At 33.7% G+C, this 23,352-nt stretch overlaps 1 protein-coding gene across 1 annotated transcript in view; it reads left to right on the top strand.

The window, feature by feature from the left end:
• The window catches only part of LOC308649512 (uncharacterized protein), a gene marked incomplete at its 5' end in the record, with an annotated part of 523,997 nt that extends 500,896 nt beyond the window's left edge, over positions 1-23,101 (top strand). Inside the window, one exon of the mRNA XM_081295046.1 lies at positions 22,997-23,101. The remainder of the gene's footprint in view (positions 1-22,996) is intronic.
• Between the last annotated feature and the right edge of the window lie 251 nt (positions 23,102-23,352).

Genomic DNA, 23,352 nt, shown 5'->3' with positions numbered 1-23,352 from the left:
GTACATTTCTCATAGCATCATGTATATTTTAAATATATTCGATAGTTATCTATTTTTAAATTACCTTTAAAAGTCTGCCCTTTCTATTTTTGGGAAGTAATTATATAGAATTAGTATCACTGCTTTCTTAAATGTTTTCCAGAACCCTTCATGGTAACCATGCAGAGAAACCACAGGATAATTTTTTTTTTCTGTTTTGGAAATTTTAACTCTTACTTCAGTTTTTCTGATGGACACAAAGGTATTCAGGTAATTAATGTTATTGAGCTGGTGGTTAGTCTCTTTCATCTAAGGCTCGAATTGTATTTTTGTTGTGGAATTGACTTACATGGAGACTTTTGTAGCATCCATTATTATAATTGTAATTCCTGTATACTCAATCATAACTTTGATTTATAAAATTAGTACTTTATACATTCTTCTTTATTATTACTTTTTCTATAGCTTATTGGCTTTATTGGTTTTACAGATCTCAAAGAAAAGCTTTTTTTATTTCAAATTTATACTCTTATATTTGTTTATTATTTTTATTGTTCTGTTTATTTTGTTTTATTTTCCTCAATTATGCTTTTTTTCTCTTTTCTCTTTTTTATTCTTGGTCCTGAGAAGTGACCCAGAGGCCCCTTTTCCACTGAGCAACATCTAGCTCTATTGATTTTTTTTTTTTTTAATTTTAAGACAAGGTTATACTAAATTGCTTAGGCTTCCCTAAATTGCTGAAGCTAGCCCTAAACTTGCAATATTCCTGTCTCATTTCCCAGATTGCTGGGATTATAGGTATGTGTCACCATGCCCTACAAATTATGCTAGTTATAAAGAGTGATTCCTTACTAATTAATTTGAGACTTTTCTGCCTTTATAGGTATTTAATTTTTTAAATTTTCCTATAGATATTGCTTTGATACTAACATTTTTAATATACAAAATTTTTATTTCAATTCATTTCAAACTTCTTTCCTTTTGTGACTTCAATTTTTATTCATCGTTATCTTGCTTTTTTTAAATCCATTTTGACAGTCTCTGAACTATAATTGGGGTGATTAGACTATTGTTATTTGAATTGGTCATATTGATAGTTCTTTACTTATTATCTTATGTTTCTTCTTTACGTTTCCCCACTACTTTTGCCCTTTATAGAATTAATATTTATTTTAAAATAAATATAAAATATTTGGACTTATTTATCTTCAAAAAGTTTTTTCAAAATTTTTGTTTGCTTTAAAATTTATAATATTTAAATTATTCTTTTATTTGTAAAACTCTTCCTTCATGTATTATTAAGCCATTTAAGGTAGAGTAGAAATTTTTCTTTATAGCACTTCTCAAACTTCATCCCACTGGTCTCATGCATTATTCTACGTATACAATAACATTCAAAATACATTGATGCAAGTTTAAATACTCAATATCCTTCAAAAAATTAAAGCAAGAAAAATACATTTGTGTTTTTTCTCAATATTGAGATTTTTTATTTTTTCTATGGTGTTATGTTTATCTATACCTATCAATATTTACACTTGCAACCACTACTTCCTTACCATTTCTTATATGGCAGTTCTGTTGAAGATATCTTTTCCAGCTTGTGTTCATCTGAAATATCTTTTATTTAGTTTAAATTTTGAAATCTTCTTTTTAGTATAAAATTCTTATGTGTCAGTTTTTTTTTTTTGGATACTAAAGGTAACTTCATTTTCCTTTGATTTTCACTGAAAGACTGCTTTAACAGTAGTTTTTATTATTATTTTATAGATATTTCCCTCCTCTCCCATCCCCTCTATCTATCTTTAATATTTTATTTTTAGTTCTTGTTTCAACATTTTAAAAGCGACTAAGGTTTTGTGTGTATGTTGTGTGTGTATGTGCAGTGTATTTATATCATTACCTCTTCAAATACATTTTCTGTTCTGGTCTTTTCTACTGAGATTTTGTAATGCATATGCTAGATTATAAGGTATTTTATCATAGCTGCAGGATGCTGTGTCCTGATTTTTTAAAGAATCATTGCTTTTGATTTATATTTCTGTTAAATAATTACTCTCAGAACTACAATTTTAAATAGGTCTTATTTGTAAAATCCCTTGGCTGACAACTTAATAATCTCTAGCTCTATTTCTACCAACTATCTAAATTTCTGAGGAGTTGTTTTCTTTCTTGGTATTTTTGGATGGTAATTTTTGATTGAATAGTAATTATTACATAATGAAAATAGTGAAGAATATTAGGAACTGCAATAGAATTTGTGACTCTCCTTTTCTCAATCTGTGGGTGTGGCAGGGTCAGTTCAGTCAGTTATTGAATTTTTCTTGCAGTAATTAGTTTAGAACACCACACACTTTAAGTTCCTCTAATGGTGGAAAGCTGCTGACTTATTTGTAGTGTTTCAGTTTCCGCCTCTTTCTTACCAGTAAGGGAAACCTCAGATTCTTTATTGTGCTTGACAGCAATTATTTGTAGCACCTTGTGTTTGGCTCTCTCCTGAATTAAAAACTTTCCCAAGAGCCATTTAAGTCAAACTTCAGCTTTTTCCTTTTAGCCACTTATTTCTTCCTATGATTTGTCAAAAGTTGGACAGTTGTGGTTAGTGTGATACTGCTTCTGTTTGGATTCATCTGCCACACTTTGAAATTCAGTTCACTTGAGAAAGATCAAGTAGCCTTATAATTTCGCAGATTGTCAAACGTTTTTCATTACTAAGATGGCAGTGTCATTTTATTGTAGATTTGTCTATTCTGAGCTTATTCTTAAAATTTGACAGTCTGAGTTGTTGTACCACAATTTGACAATATGCCTTAAAATTTGTCTTCATATGTGTAGTTTTACCTTATTTTTTTTTTTTGGTTTGGTTGTATATCAAAATTCTAAATGACCAATTGTTTCCCTAATCAGGAACATTTCAGTTTTATGTTTTCTGAGTCCAAGTAGTGTATCACATTTAAATGCTTTTAATGTATGTTTACAAGTATACTTCAGAGGGGTTTTCAAAGTGAAATTTCTAGATGACTGTGTTTGTATGTCTTAAATATTAATAGCTGAAAATATTCTCTTATATTGGGCTTTTACTACTTACCTACAGCAAGGTAGTGGCTTTTTCTACAACTTCACAAATATTTATTATCAAGCCTCTTAATGTTTAGCAGTGTCAAGTAATAGTAATGTTTTGCAGCTTTAATGTGAATTTTCTAATAATAGTGATGTATATAGTTTTTACATATTTATTGCCTACTTGTGTCTTCACTTTTTATTTATTCATCTTAGTTTTTAATTATTATTCATTTATTGTAGTTACCTATCTTTTTATGTATGTGCTGCAGATGTTTTCTTCTAGTCTGCTTATGATAAAAATACTGTATAAAATTACTCTTGCTTCTTATGTTAATTTTGAAAACTGGAAAAGTGTATTATTATATAGTAATTCAGTAATATCACTGCTTTGTTCAGTTCTTTTATTTTGAAAGTCATTGTTGTGTGAATAGTATTTATTTCTTCCCAATAAGGAGTAAGTTTTCAAAACAATATTTAAAAAAATATATTTAATTCCTTTATGCATTGTGTTCCATTGATCTATTAATTTATCATTTATTTTTATTTTTTACCTTACTATTTTATTTCTACTTACAATATAATTTAATATATGAAGAATTTCTATTACTTCTTTTTTTTTGATTTATCTAGATTATTCTGTCATGTCCACTTTGCTGATTGAGAATTGTTTTATATAATACAAGATCAGCATCCATATCTGAAAATTTTAAATCCAAAATTCTCAAAAATCTGAAACTTTTGAATGCCAACATAAGGTACAAGTAGATAATTCCACATCCAACATTATGAGATGGGTTGCTGTCAAAACACAGTTGCACTAAAAATACTGTATAAAATTACTCTTGCCTAAGTGCATAAGATACGTATGAAACATTAATGAATTTCATTGGGTCCCATCCCCAAAATATCTCATCACAAAAATGCAAATATATCAAAGTCTAAAAAACACTCAAAAATTTGAAGTATGTTTAATCTCAAGTGCTTTGGGTAGAGAATATTTAACCTGTGATTGTAATGGGAATTTAGTGGGACTCTATAGCATTTATTGAATAGTTTGGCAAATCTAACATCTTCATGTTCTTTAGCTATCCTGTCTTTGCAAAAGTGAAGTCTCAATTTATTCATGTTTTCTATGCTGTATTTGGGCAAATTATCAATATTTGCTTCTGAATTTTCTCAAATTTTTCTTAGGTTTATTTTTAAGTACCTAAAAATTCTTTCATTGAAATATTATTAAATGAAATATTTATAAATTCTTATAAAATATTAAAATATTTTAATTACTATCAATGAACTAGAAGAGAAGGTAAAGCTTGTTAATTAAAATCATTAGCTTCAGAACCATACTGCATCTGTTTTGCTTCTTGCTAGTTATGTGGCCATAGAGAAATTAATTGCAATTTAATGTTTAAATTTTTCTAATTTTTAAAGAGATAATATAGATAAGAAATTTCTAATATTACTAGTGAAATCTAAATTTAGGGTACTCAATAAATATTATTCATTATGAAGACTTTTTGTAGATTTACTTGGTTGGGTAAGTAAGTGTACAGTCATATCATCTGGAGAAATAATTGCATTATTTTTCTTCTACATCACTAATTCCACTTCTTTCTTTCTTTTTCATTACATTAGCTTAACCCTTCAGTACAAAGTTAGTATCTGGAAGTGAGCCAGCACCTCACTGCTTCTTTAATAAATCACTTCTAATATTTAGGCATTATGCATGATCCTGGCTATTATAGTTTTGTAGACTCTTGTTCCATGTAATAAACTTTTTCATCTTTTCAGTTTACATGATACACTTTAATTAAAATGTATATTTATTTTTAAAGAATATTGTGAATAATTTATTGAATATTTGTTTTATGGTTTATTGAGATCATTCTATTCTTTTCTCCTTTTGTCAATTAAAAGCAGATGTCATTTTATATAACATACTTTCAAATGTTAAAGAATATCTGTATTTATGGACAAACTAAATATTAACAGGTTTTTATTTTTTTAATACATGTATATTTTTTTAATATCCTCTCATTCTGTTTATACACACAATTGATCAGAAGTTCATTTTTCTTCTCTGGTTTTGCTTTAAGGTCTATTGACACTCATAAAATGAAGTAGATATGCAAATTATTCCATTTAAATTAGTACTATAAATTTTTCATATAATATTTTTAATTCATTCATATTAATAAAGGTAGAGCTAGACCATTTTAAATTCTGCATAGCATTTTTGGTATGAGAGTATAATCATTGACTTAATCAATTATTTGATCCTAATTTTAAAAATGTTTTCTTAGCACCTATTATATATTTAACATTATTCTCAGTGCCCAAACAACTGCCAACAACACAAGTTTCTGATCTCATGAAGCTAACACACCATTGGGAAAGACAAACCATAGACTACTAAATTAGTAGATACTGAAAGTTAGAAAATCATCTTTCAAAAATTAATTTTAAACAGTAGGGCGATGTGGTATAGGGTAAAAAAAATGTTGTTTTATTTGGGGCAATAAGGAAGAAACCTTTCAGAGAAGTGATATTTGATTGAAAAATGAATAAATATTAAAAGCTATAGATAACAATGCATATTTTTCATTTCCTCTTGATACCCCTTCCCTGTAATTCTAAGTTGATAATATTTAGGATTATATCCTATATCGTTAATATTCTCCATAGATTTAACATTGTGTTAACTTCTGTTTCTGCTATACAAATGAAATGCTTACCATTTTCTCTTGATTACCTGTTTTCAATTTAGTGTATGAATTTTATAATGATTTATTCAGAGAAGATCTAAGGAGGCAAAAATGTCTAGGTCCTTTTAATTTACTTAAAAGCATACTTATTTTGTTATTATGCTCTAAAGCAACAGTGACTGTACAGTTCCAGATGTAGGTTGATTTTCTAAAATGTTTAATATATTGTTATATTTTCATGTTAGCAGTAGTACAGTGATACTAGTGTTCTGGTAGTGTGTTCTTTTCTTACCTCTATTTTTAGAAATTTTGCATGAATTTTTAAAGTATTTTTTCTTCTATCCTTTTGGGTCATTCATTCTGGAGTTCCTCTGTATAAGTGATATTAGATCTTTATTTTGCTTCAACTAACTTGATTTTTTGCTTTCTATTTTTTAGATATATCAAAATTATGATCTTTAGTCTTGTCTATTCTTACCATGCATGTTTTATTTTTAAATTTGATTGATCAAAATTTTGATACATAATATCTTGTGGAATTTTTTATGTATATTGCATATTTTAATACATCTTTCTGAGCATGTTAAATGTATGGACATATTCCTGTTGTGCTTGCCTGATTTTCTCTGTTACTTTTATTCTAAGTTATTTCTGATACTCATTATCATGTCCTTTCTGTTTTGTAGATTATCTTCAATATCAGATAGATTGATAGATATATGTAGGTATACATAAAGAAATATTGATATACATAGATATATATCATGTATTTTTTCCAAGAGTATATATAATATTTGTGTTTGTTTCTCTGTTAGACACTTTATCAAGTCTTCTCAGAAAATGTGCGTATAAATATTGGATGATCAGTACTTATCTCTATCTCAGAAGCTTACTACATTCTTTGTTTGAATCAATGGAGGACATCAATTTTGTTGGATGCAGTGTTTCTCCAATGAATAACATTAAAATGAAAGCCTGCTGATGGAAAACATCACTAGTGAATCTACCTGGCTCAAGTGGGTGGAGATAATGCCTAAATGAGTGTTCCGAAGAAGTTTCCCTATCATTAGTGAAATTGCTAGTTATTCACTAGCCACTCCTACTTTATGACCACCACATCCAAAGGTGATCCATCCGTAGGACTACTCCCTCCCTCTCAAGCAGTCTTGTGCACTCCACAAAAGTTAAACATTTAGATTATTTTTTCCAGTTTGAAATACTCTATAAATCTATTAACAATGCATCAAATAACAACTTTCCTAGAAGATTATTTTAGGGTCTTCATAATAGATCATTGGATCACCTAGAACTCCACAGCTGGCTAGCCACATTATTCAAAGTAATGATTAATTATAATATCACTACCAAACAATATTGTACTATCCCCAAAACAATCAGTTGAAAACATTGTTTTAGCAATATCTATGACATTATTAAAACTTGGACAGTTTTATTTCCTATAGCATATAATATTAACTACATGCATTTTTATATAAACATAGCTAAAAATGCTATACTAGACATTACTGGATGGGAGCTCAGGTAGTAATTACATCTTCTGACGTAGAAATTAGAGTTCTTCTTTAAAGTGGAACATTGCTCTCATTAAAGTCATAGTTGTTATATTAAAGTTTAAGCTATTTCCTTCAGGATGAAAAAGTTTTTCTAGAGATTATGTCATATGTAAATACCCGGGCTTATGATTGCTTTTTTGAGTAATTTAACAATTTGTCAACATTGTAGTAGCAGGTTTCACTTGGAGACAAACTGAAATAGGGTAATTTCCCCCCATATTTTTTCACTATTCTCCATATTTCAAATACAATTTGAATGAAATGTATGTACATTACTGTGTCATTGGAGAATGGAATGGTAGAAGTGATCTTAATGTGCTGGTAATGTTTTTTGTGTCTTTTGTATTGTTAACATTTATCATAAGGAAAGACTGCCCCATAGAGCTGATTCTCTGAGAATGAGAAACACAGCTGTTCTGAAGCACATTTGCTGCCATAGGATTTGCTGACCACCTTGCACACTAATAAAAAAAAAAAACTAGTGTGCAAGAAACATAAACACCGTGTTCTATAATATATTTTAATAGGGGTGTTTTTTTTGTTACACAACATAAGCACATCAATAGTTGACTAATAAAATCAATTAGCAAAAAAATAGTTGGGAAATTCTAATGAAAATAGACATGTTCCAAGATAGGGGACAGAACCTCACATTGTTTTCTAAAATCAAAATGTTCTTTAACTTACTTATTATACCAGACACCACTAATTTTTAAAAATCTTTTATGACAATGTCTGAAAAAGAAAGGAAAGAGAATGGATGGAAAGGGAGAGACGGTAAGGATAGAGAAGAGAAGAGAGAAAGAGAAAAAAGAGGCAAGACATGAAGTGAAGGGAAAGAATAGGGGTGAGAGGGGAGAGAAGGAAAGAAAAAGAAAAAATATATATATCAAGTTGCTACCAATCATGGGTACACTGCGTGTTTGATGTAGTAAAGAAACAATATTTTATAGTTTATATTAAAATTTGTTGAAGCAATTTCAAATATTACTCTTTGTGTCCATGGTCAGATAATGAAATAGTTCTTTGGAATTCATCATGTTTGTGCTGGTGTTTTTCAGCAGAGACTTCTGTTTGCCCAGAGTGAAGGGATGGGACTATAGTGGAATTCAAGTAATAGTCACTATGCTGCACCAAGATCCTCCCCAAAGAGACCATGTCTTAATGATTCTTTTCTTTGGAATAATTCACACCAAAAGCAGTTAGGTACAAAGGAGCAAGACATGTATCTGCAGAAGCAGGTGGTTACAACATCTTGTCATGGGGTGTTGGAACTAAATGGAGTGAGCAGAGGCTCTCCATAGGGCAGAAGTGGAAGAACCTTGATAGGGTGCAGGCTTAGACTGTCTACAGTGTTTTAAACAATTTTTTGAGGTTCCTCTGCATCTGGACAGGTCCTTCCAATGCTTTCTAAAGGAGAAGGCAAGGCTCATGCATGTGTGTGCATGTCTGTGTGTGTGTGTGTGTGTGTGTGTGTGTGTTTTGTAATAGATTCATGCATCAACACCAGAATATATCCTTTCTTACTACATCAAAAGCTAGATTTTGCTACTGTGGTTTCTTTCATAAAATCTGGCAGAGATGAAGGGCTTTGATTGATTCATGATAATATTTCATTTTCTTTTTATTCTATAAAATAAATTTCCAAATAAGGTATTATATAGTATAATAAATCAAATAAGGTATTATATAGTATAAATCAAATCATCTAATCATGCTATGACATTCCCATTATCAAAATGTTATAAGAAAAATACCACATATTAACACAAAATTTGTTTTCTTTCATTATTAAAATTAGTACACAAAATAAGCTTGGTAGGATATTTAAGACAATTATACCAGGATGTTTATGTGTAAGACAGAAAAACTAAGGTGATTTAAAATAAAAATTAAATAGGGCATTTCTTTTTTATACAAATAACATTGTAGAAAAATTTTTGCATACCTTAATTGCAAGTCTCAGCTACCATATCCAGTAAGTCCTTGAAGACAGCAATGATCTGAAAATGTCATTAACATACCCAATTCCAGATATTGCTCTGTTACATCTGGACTTTGGTGGACATGGTAGCAATAGCTTCCTATTATATTTTCTGGGAATGTGAAACAAAGTCAGAAGCAATGCTTTACATTCTCCTGAACCAGGATTTTATCAAGGAGCTGTACCAATCATGAGGAATATAATCATCCATAGCTCCCCTTTATCACTATTTCAAGAGAATGCGGTTTTGTTCTCTTCCATAGATGAGACCATACAATCCACACAGGCAACCTGGAGCACTTGAAGGCTAGTATTCCACTTCCCCCAACCTATATTCTCAACAGATGCCAAAAAGAGAAATCAAATTGTTGGAAGAGTTTGTGACCCCATTAGAGAGAAAACCACAAACTTGGTTTGTTTTACTGGCAAGATCACTACCGCCCTTCAAGAACACATATTTGTAATTCAAGGTTATGTAAAAGCCAAAATGCCTCTGATAAACTTAACAACATAGAATTTATCTTTTATTATTGCTTTCAGAGTGCTTTATAGAGTATTCCCTTATTTAATTTTTGCTTCTTTATTTTTTTTACTGTTTACCTGACTTGTCAATTCAGATTTTGATGTTTGCATCATTTAAAAATTTTAGTAAATTTAAAATGATAGGTTTTTTCCCTCTCTTGTTGTTATATCCCTGCTTTATCAATTAGAAATATAGTGATTTTATTCAAATATATGGCATTTATTTTCCCATATCTGACAATATTTGTATTAAGATTCTTATCTTTTTATTTTGCTTTGTGACTACAATTGGCACAACTATGATTCTAAAACTTAGGAATAATAATTACCACTAAATTTATTGAGTGTCTTTATGTTCAAGACATTGTGCTAACATTTTTATATCCAGGACCTCATTAAATCTTTGCAATACTCCATGCAGTAGGAATCATTAATAATGTCATTATGCAGATGGGAAACTGGATTCTGAGAAGTCAGTAGCTTGCCCAGGAGCCCCTATAATTGGCAGGACCAGGATTTGGACACAGTTTGTCTGATTCTAGAGCTGGAGCTTGGCACCATCTCACCAAGAATTTGCTAATGATTTTCCTTGGCTATCTCACTTTTATCAGAAGTTTGAATTTAACTACCCTATGATTACTGTCTCATTGTAAGTTGCTGGCCAATATCCTTAGCATTTTTTTAATTCATAATGACTGCTGATAAAAAAATTAAAATGATAAAAGCAAACTTCTGTAGCACTACCTATAGCAATCAGTGTTCTCTAAAGAAACAGAACAAGTAGATAAACAAAATCTACCTACAACTATATCTATGTCTACATAGATTTTGATTTATTTTGAGTAATTGGCTCCTATGATTAGGGGGCTGGCAAGTCTGAAATCTGTGGTGAAGTCTGACAGGCTGCATCTTAGGCAGGTGCTGCTTTTGCAATTTGAGGCAAGATTTCTTCTCTGGGAAACCTCAGTGTTTGCTCCTAAGGACTTCAACTGATTAAATAAGACCCACTCACATCATTGATGCTAGTTTTCTTTATTTAAAGTTACCTAATTATAGATTCAACCACATCTACAAAATATATCTACAAAATATATTTCCATAAATACCTATATATAATAGCCTATCAAAATTGACATATAAAATTAACCACCATGCCATCTATAACACAAAGCAGCATTCACTTCAAAAAATTTGTAATAACTCAATATGATAATTTACTAGTGTACATGTGGGGAAAAAAGGACCTTCCATATAGTATGGCTTCACATATTTTGAACTTCAAATTTTGGATTAGTTTCATAAACCTGAGAAGAATTATAAGGCCCTGTTTAGGGCTTTTAATTATTTAGGTAGGGCATGCTGAGGCATAGAAATTTTGAAGACCTCTCTATATCAGGAAATTTAATCATTGCTCTTCACTTTAGCCTTTATATACATGCCATCTATATATTCATGTCACCAATTCCTGCCATGATACTAGCCCAGCAAATAAATTAGTTCTGAAAACTTTCTGACATTATATTATTTTAAAGTCCTTACCATCAAATACTATAATTTATCTGATCACTCTTCTCCATGGAATTATTGTAGAATATACAACCTGCTTTCATGTTGGCTTACTTAGTTTATTAGATTGGTCGAATCATCTATTGAGTCAATCATATATTTGAAGATTTTGAGCACTTTATAGGAAATAAAGTGTGAAGAAATATTGTTCATAACTCTCTCTTCATTTGCACCAATATCTGATTCATCAGAAAGTTTTGCTGACACACTCTTCAAATTGTTCTCTAGAGCTCAAAAACATTTTGCCATTTCAACTGCCATCCCAATGCAATCTAACATCATCTTTGTTCTGCATATTGCTTACTGCAATAACTCACTAGAAGGTCCTCCTTCTCTCCCTTTTGCTGTCTTAGTAATTCTCCTGCTGTCTTTCTCACAAGAATCTCTGCTGTCATTATGTGCTGTCCTAAAGAGAACAGCAAATGACTGAAGAACTGAAGATGAATAGTGACTTTATCTTAAACAGTTTTAAATAAAAATATTATAAAACTAAGATTATTTATTTAGAAGAACTTTTAGTTTATTTTGAAAATGTACCAGAGAACATATTCAATAATAAGCACTGCAGTGGATAGAATAGTGGTCCTGAAAATATGTTCATATCTTAACTCTCAGAACCTGTAGCTATTACTTTATTTGTGGAGATAAAGAAATCTTTGCAGATGTAGTTAAGTTACTGAATCTCAACATGAGAGTATCATCCTGGATAATCTAGGTTTACTCCAAATTTAATGATAAATATCCTTGTAAATGTGATGTAGAGAGAGATTCTATATGAAGAAGAAGAAAGCACTGAGATCACAGAAACAAAGGGAAGCATTGAAACCAAAACCCCAAGAATGCTGGAGCAGGTAATAGAAACTGGAAGGAGAAAAGAAGAGTCTACAAAGAGATGCCAATAGGAAGCATGATGCTGGAGTTTGAACTTTGGATCTCTCTCTCTCTCTCTCTCTCTCTCTCTCTCTATATATATATATATATATATATATATATATATATATATATATAATTTATGTAGTTCAGTCTATAAAATTTTAACACCAAAAGAAACTAACACACATGAGTTATTAGTCATGATTCTTCAGAGAAATAGAATCAATATGATAGGCGGATGGAAGGACTGATACATAGAGACAAATAGATACAGAGAGATTCTTATAGATGAAAAAGGTTATGTGTGGACATTGACTTGTAAAATTATGGAATCTTCAGGTTTCAGGATAGTCCAAATTCAAACTGGAGATCCAGGTGAACTGACAGCAGAACTTTCAGTTCCAGGATGAAAACCTGAGAACCCCAGGGACCATCTGTATATGTCCCAAAGTATAAAACCAGAGAATTCAGGGCTCTGCTGTCCAAGAACAAAAGAAATCTACCCTAGTTCCAAAAGAAAGGCATTTGTATTTCTTTTTTTATTTCATGAGTTCTTTTTTTTCTTTTTTCTTTGTTCTTTTTAGTTATATATGACAGTAGAATATATTTTTACATATAAAACATACATGGAGTATCACTTTCCATTTTTGTGATTGTGCATGATGTAGAGTTACACTGGTCATGTATCTGTATACAAATAAAGAAGACTTCTGTCTGATTCCTTCTAAAGTCTTTTCCTTTCATCTCCTCCCTTCCTCACCATCACACCTCCACCATCAAATCCAGTGAACATCCTCTCCTCCTTCCTCCCACACTTCCTATTGCGAGTCAGCATTCCCACATCAGAGAGAACATTTGGCTGCTTATTTGGGGGGGATTGACTTATTTCACTTAGCATCATTTCTCCAACTCCATTCATTTACCTACAAATACCATTATTTCATTCTTTTTAATACTAATTGTAATTGTGTATATATACCACATATTCTTTATCCATTTATCTGATGAAGGGCACCTAGCTTAGTCCATACTTTACTATTGTGAATTGAGCTGCTATAAATATTTATGTGGCTGTGTCACTATAGTATGCTGCTTCTAAGTCCTTGGAGTATATACCAAGGAGTGGGATAACTGGGTCAAATGGTAGTTAAATTCCATGTTATCTGAGGAATCTCTATACTGCTTTCTAGTGTTTTTGCACTAAATTACAATGTGAACAGCAATGTATGAGTGTACCTTTTCTTCCACATCGTGACAGCACTTAATGTTCTTTGTATTCTTAATGATTGCCATTCTGACCAGAGTGAGATGAAATTCTAGAGTAGTTTTAATTTGCGTTTCTCTAATGGCTAGAGATGTTGAAATTTTTTTTCATATATTTGTTGATCAATTGTGTATCTTTTGTTATGTGTCTGTTCGGTTCCTTAACCTATTTATTGATTGGATTATTTAATATTTTGGTGTTAAGTCTTTTCAGTTCTTTATATATTCTGGAGATCAGTGTTTAATCTGATGTACATGTGGTAAAGATGTTCTCCCATTCTGTAGCCTCTCTCTTTATGTTATTGATTGTTTCCTTTGCTGAGAAGAAGCTTTGAAGTTTGAATCCATCCCATTTATTGATTCTTGATTGGATTTTTATATTTCTATGAAGAACTTCAGTGGCATTTTAACAGGAATTACATTAAATCTGTACAGAACTTTTGGTTGTATGGCCATTTTGAAAGTATTAATTCTGCCTATCCAAGAACATGGGAGATCCTTTCATCTTCTAAGGTCTTCTTCATTCTCTTTCTTTAGTGTTCTGTAGTATTCATTGTAGAATTATTTCACATGTTTTGTTAGATTGACTATAATTTTTTTTTTATCAGGGTGGGGAACTATTGTGAATGGGATAGTCTTCCTAATATCTTTTTCATCATATTTCACTTATGAAAATGTATGTATGAGAATGCAATTGATTTATGGTTGTTAATTTTATATCTCAGTACTTTGTTGAATTCATTTATGAGCTCTAGAAATTTTCTGGTGGAGTTTTGTTTTTGTTTTTGTTTTTGTTTTTTGTTTTTTTGGTTTTCTCAATACAGAATCATGTCATCAGCAAACAGTATAGTTTGAGTTCTTTTCCTATTCATATCCCTTTAATTTCTTTCTTCTGTCTAATTGCTCTGGCTAGGACTCAGTGGAATGGAAATGGTGCAAAAGGGCATCCTTGTCATATTCCAGGGTTTGGGGAGAATGTTTTAATTTTTCTCCATTTACAATGATATTGGCCTTGGGTTTAGCGTATATAGCTTTTACAATATTAAGGTACTTCCCTGCTTTCCCTGGTTTTTCTAGTGTTTGAAAATAAAGAGGTGCTGTATTTTGTCAAATGCTATTTGTGCACCTAATGAAACAATCATGATTCTTGTCTTTACATCTATGATGTGATGAATTCACTTTATTGATTTCTGTATATTAAATTAAACTTTAATCCTTGGGATGAACCCCCACTTAATCATGGTACACTATCCTTTAATATGTATGTGTATGTGATTTGCCAAAATTTTAATTAGAATTTTTGCATCTATATTCATCAGGGATATTGTTCTGAAATTTTCTTTCCTTGATGTGAATTATTTTTTTCCCCTCCTTTCACCTTTTGTCTGTGGATGTCTTTTCCTAAGAGATGAGTCTCATGGAGACAGCATATTGTTGGGTCTTGTTTTTTAATTCAATCTATCAGTTTATGTCTGTCTTTTGATTGATGTGTTTAGACCATAAACATTCAGTGTTATTATTGAGATATGATTTTTATTCACTATCATTTTAATGTATTTCTAGATTTTAATTTGGATAGGTTCTTCATTATTTCACTGTTCTTTGGAGTTTTTAATTTTGCTGGTTTTCACTTTTATTTTTCATTTCTTCTTCATAAAATATCTAATTGAGGGGTGGGGAACATGGCCGCCGAGGAGGAAGCAGGGACTCTGATGTCTCTGCACTAACGGGATCAAAAAGACCCTTTGGAACAGCGGCAGTCTTCACACTGAGGAACTTCTAGCAGAATTCCATGAAGAGGGGTCCTGCAGGGATCTGGTAGGTCTATTAGAAGTGTCGGTGTGTGGCCGCCGGGACTCGGGGCCTGGGGACTGTGATACTTGCCGGAGTCAGGCCGTCGCCTCCCCGGCCCCGGGCGCCGCGAGCCATAAAGACACGGACCGGGCCGCGGTGCGGCTAGAAGCTGGGAACGCCGGGGGCGGAAAGAGCGAACAGGGCAGCGCCGGCTGTAGAAACCGCGGCGGAGAGAGGCGCGGGAGCTCGAAGCAGAGACACACCGGAGAGAGTGAGCCAGCACCCCGCCATCATCCCGAAATAGCGAGAGGAGAAAGTTGGCGGCGGGAAGTGAGTAAGCCCCTCCTGTTCCGTGCCCCGCACCACCGCGTCTGAAAAGCTAAGACAGACAGCTGCGACTCAGCATTAAGCTATCCGGCTGAGGCGGCTGGTCAGCGCTTCTCATTCCCCGGAGGTGGATGCCTGCCGGGCCTTCGTGGGTGGTGGCCACAGGGTCCAGGCGGGACTTGGGAGACAGTGGGGACCCGCCCGAGGCATTGGTCGCCCGGCAGGGGGAGGTGAACTGCAGCCGTTTGCTGAGGACACCACTGTGGCAGAGGGCTGGCGTGGCAGGACTGCGGCGGAGGAGATAAATTCATTGAAGCCTGCTGCAGCAGGTGTGTGGTCTCCTGGTTCTCCCTCCCCACGCATCAGGGAAACCTTAAGAGCCCCTCCCAGCTCTCCCGAGAGTGCTACAGCCAGCCCAAGGGAGTCAGAGGTGCTGCGGGACTGCCGCTCCCTCCAGGGATGGCTGTTGAGGTCTCTTGCACCAGCTACGGGGGCGTGGCTACAGGAGGGCAAGCAAAATTCGCTGAGGATTCTCAGCACCAAGCTCTACAAGCTTAGGGTCTGAGGGAATGGCAATCTGGAGGAGTGAGCCCAGTCGTTCATGAAAACAGGGCTCCCGGGAGCAGCAGACCTGGCCTGTAGCCAGTATTGTGGTGAGAGGGGCCTGGCTAGAGGAAAAGTGGAAGTGTTTGGACACAAGAGGAGGCCCTAGGCACTCAGGATTGGAGACTCGCCCAGTCTGGGAGGAGCTGCTGCACAGTGATTGGTTCCCGCGTACTGACGGGAAAGACTTGACCTGGGGGGCACAGCGCCACCTAGTGGAAGAGAAGTTAATCAAACTCTAAGACGGCATTTATTAGTCTTTTTTATTGTTTTTTTTTTTTTTGATTGATTGGGGTTTTTCTTTCATCTTCATTTTTCAATCTTGTTTTTTCTTTCTTTTCTCTTTTTTTTCTCCTTCTTTCTCTTCTAATCTCAATTTTATTTATTTATTTTTTAATTATTATTAATATTTTTTTAAATTTTTGTTCTTTTTTAGTTCCTATTTCTTTCTTCTTTTGTCTTTTCATTTTTCTTATCCCCCCTTCCTTGAATTCTACCTGCCTACTCTCATTCTCCTTAGTGACTCCTTCCCTTCCCTTCTAATACCTTTCCTCCCTAGCATCAAATAAATTTATAGGAAAATAACAGTAACCCAGCAGTCAACCAGAACAAGAAGCAACATGAGCAGCTTCAAGAAGCAAGGAAGAAGAGGAGTACAAGCAATGCAGGACAGCCTAAATATTCAGGAGGACCTAGAGTCATCAGAAAAATGGTCATATAAAGACCTCAAGGAACACCTTAGACAGATGGAATGGAACCTCAAAGAGGATACGAGACAGCAAATTCAAGCAGCGAAAGAACACATTGAGAATGAGTTACATAAACAGCTAAAAGAAGAAGTTAAGCATCTTTATAAGGAGATAGAAATTATAAAAAATAATCAAACAGTAATTCTAGAAATGAAGGAAACGATAAACCAAATTAAAAACTCAATCGAGAGTATCACTAACAGAGTGGAGCAAGTAGAAGCCAGAACGTCAGATAATGAAGACAAAATATATCAACTTGAAAAGAGTCTAGCCAACTCAGATAGGCTGGTTAAGAATCACGAGAAAAACATCCAAGAGATTTTGGATAACTTAAAAAAACCAAACTTACGAGTCATCGGGATAGAGGAAGGCACAGAGATTCATGCCAAGGGAATGAATAACCTGCTGAATGAGATAATTACAGAAAACTTTCCAGAAATAAAAAAGGAAACAGATATACAAATTGTAGATGCATACAGGACACCGAGCACACAAAATCACAGTAGACCAACGCCAAGACACATTGTTATGAAGCTATCCAATATACAGAACAAGGAGAAAATATTAAAAGCTACAAGAGAAAAGAGACAGATTACATTTAGGGGTAAACCAATAAGGTTGACAACGGATTTTTCATCACAGACACTGAAAGCGAGAAGATCCTGGAACAACGTATTTCAAACACTGAAAGACAATGGATGCCAACCAAGAATTCTGTATCCAGCAAAATTAAGCTTCAGATACGACAACGAAATAAAAATCTTTCATGATAAACAAAAGCTAAAAGAATTTGCAGCCAGAAAACCTGCATTGCAAAGCATTTTGAGCAAAACACTACACGAGGAAGAGATGAAAAACAATAACCAAAACCATCAGTGGGAAGTGCCTCAGTAAAGACAGAGGGTGAGGGGAAAGATAATCACGGAGAAACAAACTAAATATTAAAAAAAAAAAAGGATAAACATTCAAACATGGATGGAAGTTCAAACCATATATCAATAGTAACTCTGAATGTTAACGGCCTAAACTCTCCAATAAAGCGACATAGGCTGATATCATGGATTAAAAAAACAAATCCAACAATATGCTGCCTCCAGGAGACACATCTGATTGGAAGAGACATACACAGGCTGAAGGTGAAAGGATGGGAAAAAATATACCACGCACACAGTTCTCGTAAGCAAGCAGGAGTGGCCATCCTCATATCGAATAAAATCGACTTCAAGACTAAGTTAATCAAAAGGGATAAAGAAGGTCATTATATACTGTTAAAAGGAACCATTCACCAACAAGACATAACAATTATCAATATTTATGCACCAAACAATGGTGCTGCGACATTCATAAAACAAACTCTCCTCAAGTTCAAGAATCAAATAGACCACAACACAATAATTATGGGTGACTTCAACACACCTCTTTCACCGTTGGACAGATCCTCCAAACAAAAATTGAATAAAGAAACTATAGAACTCAATATCACAATCAACAACCTAGACTTAACTGACATATATAGAATATATCAACCATCATCAAATGGATATACTTTTTTCTCAGCAGCACATGGATCCTTCTCAAAAATAGACCATATATTATGCCATAGGGCAACCCTCAGTAAATATAAAGGGGTGGAGATAATACCATGCATTTTATCTGATCATAATGGAATGAAACTGGAAATCAATGATAAAAGAAGGAAGGAAAAATCCTACATCACATGGAAAATGAACAATATGTTACTGAATGATCAATGGGTTACAGAAGACATAAAGGAGGAAATTAAAAAATTCTTAGAGATAAATGAAAATACAGACACAACATATCGGAATCTATGGGACACAATGAAAGCAGTTTTAAGAGGAAAATTCATCGCCTGGTGGTCATTCCTCAAAAAAAGAAAAAACCAACAAATAAATGAGCTCACACTTCACCTCAAAGCCCTAGAAAAGGAAGAGCAAAACAACAGCAAATGTAGCAGAAGGCTAGAAATAATTAAAATTAGAGCGGAAATCAATGAAATTGAAACAAAAGAAACTATTGAAAAAATTAACAAAACTAAAAGTTGGTTCTTCGAAAAAATAAATAAGATCGACAGACCTTTAGCCATGCTAACGAAGAGAAGAAGAGAGAGAACTCAAATTACTAACATACGGGATGAAAAAGGCAATATTACAACAGATCCTACAGAAATACAGAAGACAATTAGAAATTATTTTGAAAACCTATATTCCAACAAAATAGAAGATAGTGAAGACATCGATAAATTTCTTAAGTCATATGATTTGCCCAGACTGAGTCAGGAGGATACACACAATTTGAACAGACCAATATCAATGGATGAAATTGAAGAAGACATCAAAAGACTACCAACCAAGAAAAGCCCAGGACCGGATGGATATACAGCGGAGTTTTACAAAACCTTTAAAGAAGAATTAAAACCAATACTTTTCAAGTTATTTCAGGAAATAGAAAAAGAGGGAGCTCTTCCAAACTCATTCTATGAGGCCAACATCACCCTGATTCCGAAACCAGACAAAGACACCTCAAAGAAAGAAAACTACAGACCAATATCTCTAATGAACCTAGATGCAAAAATCCTCAATAAAATTCTGGCGAATCAAATACAAAAACACATCAAAAAAATTGTGCACCATGACCAAGTAGGATTCATCCCTGGGATGCAAGGATGGTTCAACATACGGAAATCAATAAATGTTATTCACCACATCAATAGACTTAAAGATAAGAACCATATGATCATCTCGATAGATGCAGAGAAAGCATTTGACAAAGTACAGCATCCCTTTATGTTCAAAACATTAGAAAAACTAGGGATAACAGGAACCTACCTTGACATTGTAAAAGCTATCTATGCTAAGCCTCAGGCCAGCATCATTCTGAATGGACAAAAGTTGAAGGCATTCCCTCTAAAATCCAGAACAAGACAGGGATGCCCTCTATCTCCACTTCTATTCAATATAGTTCTCGAAACACTGGCCAGAGCAATTAGACAGACGAAAGAAATTAAAGGCATAAAAATTAGAAAAGAAGAACTTAAATTATCACTATTTGCAGATGACATGATTCTATACCTAGAAGACCCAAAAGAGTCTACAAAGAAACTACTAGAACTAATAAATGAATTCAGCAAAGTGTCAGGATATAAAATCAACACGCATAAATCAAAGGCATTTCTGTATATCAGCGACAAATCTTCGGAAACGGAAATGAGGAAAAACACTCCATTCAAGATATCCTCAAAAAAAATAAAATACTTGGGAATTAACCTAACAAAAGAGGTGAAAGATTTATATAATGAAAACTACAGAACCCTAAAGAGAGAAGTTGATGAAGATCTTAGAAGATGGAAAAACATACCCTGTTCATGGATAGGCAGAACTAACATCATCAAAATGGCGATATTACCAAAAGTTCTCTATAGGTTTAATGCAATGCCAATCAAAATCCCAACGGCATATCTTGTAGAAATTGACAAAGCAATCATGAAATTCATATGGAAAAATAAAAGACCCAGAATAGCAAAAGCAATTCTAAACAGGAAGTGTGAATCAGGCGGTATAGCGATACCAGATTTCAAACTATATTACAAAGCAATAGTGACAAAAACAGCATGGTACTGGTACCAAAACAGGCGGGTGGACCAATGGTTTAGAATAGAGGACACAGAGACTGATCCACAAAGTTACAACTATCTTATATTTGATAAAGGGGCTAAAAGCATGCAATGGAGGAAGGATAGCATCTTCAACAAATGGTGTTGGGAAAACTGGAAATCCATATGCAACAAAATGAAACTGAACCCCTTTCTCTCGCCATGCACAAAAGTTAACTCAAAATAGATCAAGGAACTTGATATCAAACCAGAGACTCTGCATCTGATAGAAGACAAAGTTGGATCCGATCTACAAATTGTGGGGTCGTGCTCCAAATTCCTTAATAGGACACCCATAGCACAAGAGTTAACAACAAGAATCAACAAATGGGACTTAATTAAACTTAAAAGTTTTTTCTCAGCAAGAGAAACAATAAGAGAGGTAAACAGGGAGCCTACATCCTGGGAACAAATCTTTACTCCGCACACTACAGATAGAGCCCTAATATCCAGAGTATACAAAGAACTCAAAAAATTAGACAATAAGACAACAAATAACCCAATCAACAAATGGGCCAAGGACCTGAACAGACACTTCTCAGAGGAGGATATACAATCAATCAATAAGTACATGAAAAAATGCTCACCATCTCTAGCAGTCAGAGAAATGCAAATCAAAACCACCCTAAGATACCATTTCACTCCAGTAAGATTGGCAGCCACTATGAAGTCAAACAACAATAAGTGCTGGAGAGGCTGTGGAGAAAAGGGTACACTTGTACATTGCTGGTGGGACTGCAAATTGGTGCGGCCAATTTGGAAAGCAGTTTGGAGATTCCTGGGAAAGATGGGAATGGAACCACCATTTGACCCTGCTATTGCCCTTCTTGGACTATTCCCTGAAGACCTTAAAAGAGCATGCTACAGGGATACTGCCACATCGATGTTCATAGCAGCACAATTCACAATTGCTAGACTGTGGAACCAACCCAGATGCCCCTCAGTAGATGAATGGATAAAAAAAATGTGGCATCTATACACAATGGAGTACTATGCAGCAATAAAAAATGACAAAATCATAGAATTTGCAGGGAAATGGATGGCACTAGAGCAGATTATGCTTAGTGAAGCTAGCCAATCCCTAAAAAACAAATACCAAATGTCGTCTTTGATATAATGAGAGCAACTATGAACAGAGCAGGGAGGAAGAGTAGGAAGAAAAGATTAACATTAAACAGAGACATGAGATGGGAGGGAAAGGGTGAGAAAAGGGAAATTGCATGGAAATGAAGGGAGACCCTCATTGCTATACAAAATTACATACAAGAGGTTGTGAGGGAATGGGAAAATAAACAAGGAGAGAAATGAATTACAGTAGATGGGGTAGAGAGAGAAGCTGGGAGGGGAGGGGAGGGGGGATAGTAGGGGATAGGAAAGGTAGCAGAATACAACAATTACCAATAGGACATTATGTAAAAATGTGGAGGTGTAACCGATGTGACTCTGCAAGCTGCATTTGGGGTAAAATTGGGGGTTCATAACCCACTTCAGTCCAATGTATGAAGTGGGTTATGTCAAGAGCTTTGTAATGTTGTGAACAACCAATAAAAAAAAAAAAAGAAAAAAAATGTCATGTCCATTTACACATGACCCTTGTGATAACAACAGTTTACTTATTTACTAATTTATGATAGCTACTTGAAAGTTTAAGATAGTCAGAAGTCTTAGTATATACTAAATGTAAAATCAAAATAGTCTTTATCATAAGCAAATAAAACTATTGTGTGTTCCCATGAATGTATAGAATGGAAATAAATTTTTAATCCTAAAAAAAAAAAAAATATCTAATTGAATATGTTTTGTAGTAAAACCATCAACGATTTTATTTGTGAATTGTTTTAACATTTGATTACCATGGGATGTTTTAAATTTCATTATCAATTCTGAAGCTTAATTTTGCTGGGCATAGTATTCTTGGCTGTCATCCATTTTCATTCTGATCTTGGTATATATTATCCCAAGACTTCCTGACTTTGTGGGTCTAGGTTGAAATATCATCTAGGTTTTGGATTGTTTTCCTTCTAAATGTTACCTGTCTATTTTCTCTAGCAGCCTTTAAAATTCTATCCTCATTCTATATGTTAAGATATTTTCATAATAATGTGCCTTGGCATGAGTCTGTTGTAATTTTATATACTTGGGGTCATGTAATCCTCCTTGTTTTGATTTCCAATTTTATTCTTTAGGTTTGGAAAATTTTCTTATATTATTTTATTGAAAAGATTGTGTATTCCTTTGGTTTGTATCTCTGTGTCTTCATCTATACTGATATTTTTTAAGAGAGAGAGAATTTTAATATTTATTTATTTATTTATTTTTAGTTTTCGGCGGACACAACATCTTTGTTTGTATGTGGTGCTGAGGATCAAACCCGGGCCACACGCATGCCATGCCAGCGTGCTACCATTTGAGCCACATCCCCAGCCCTATACTGATAAATTTTAAATTTGATCATTTTATATTATACCACAATTCTTGGAAGCTCTGTTCATGGTCTCTTAACATTTTTTTTTCCTCCATGGTCAACTATGTTTTCAGAATTAAATAATTTTTCTTCATTACATAAAACTGTCTTCCAAATGACCTACTCTATTTGTAATGCTTTCTATTAAATTTAATTTGTTTTATTTGTTCCTTCATTTTGAGAATTTCTGCTCTTTTTTCCTGAATTTCTACT

The sequence above is a fragment of the Spermophilus citellus genome (assembly GCF_964194105.1).
Source record: "Spermophilus citellus genome assembly, chromosome: 5".
NCBI classification, from domain to species: domain Eukaryota; kingdom Metazoa; phylum Chordata; class Mammalia; order Rodentia; family Sciuridae; genus Spermophilus; species Spermophilus citellus.
This window is presented reverse-complemented; position numbering and strand designations above follow the sequence as displayed.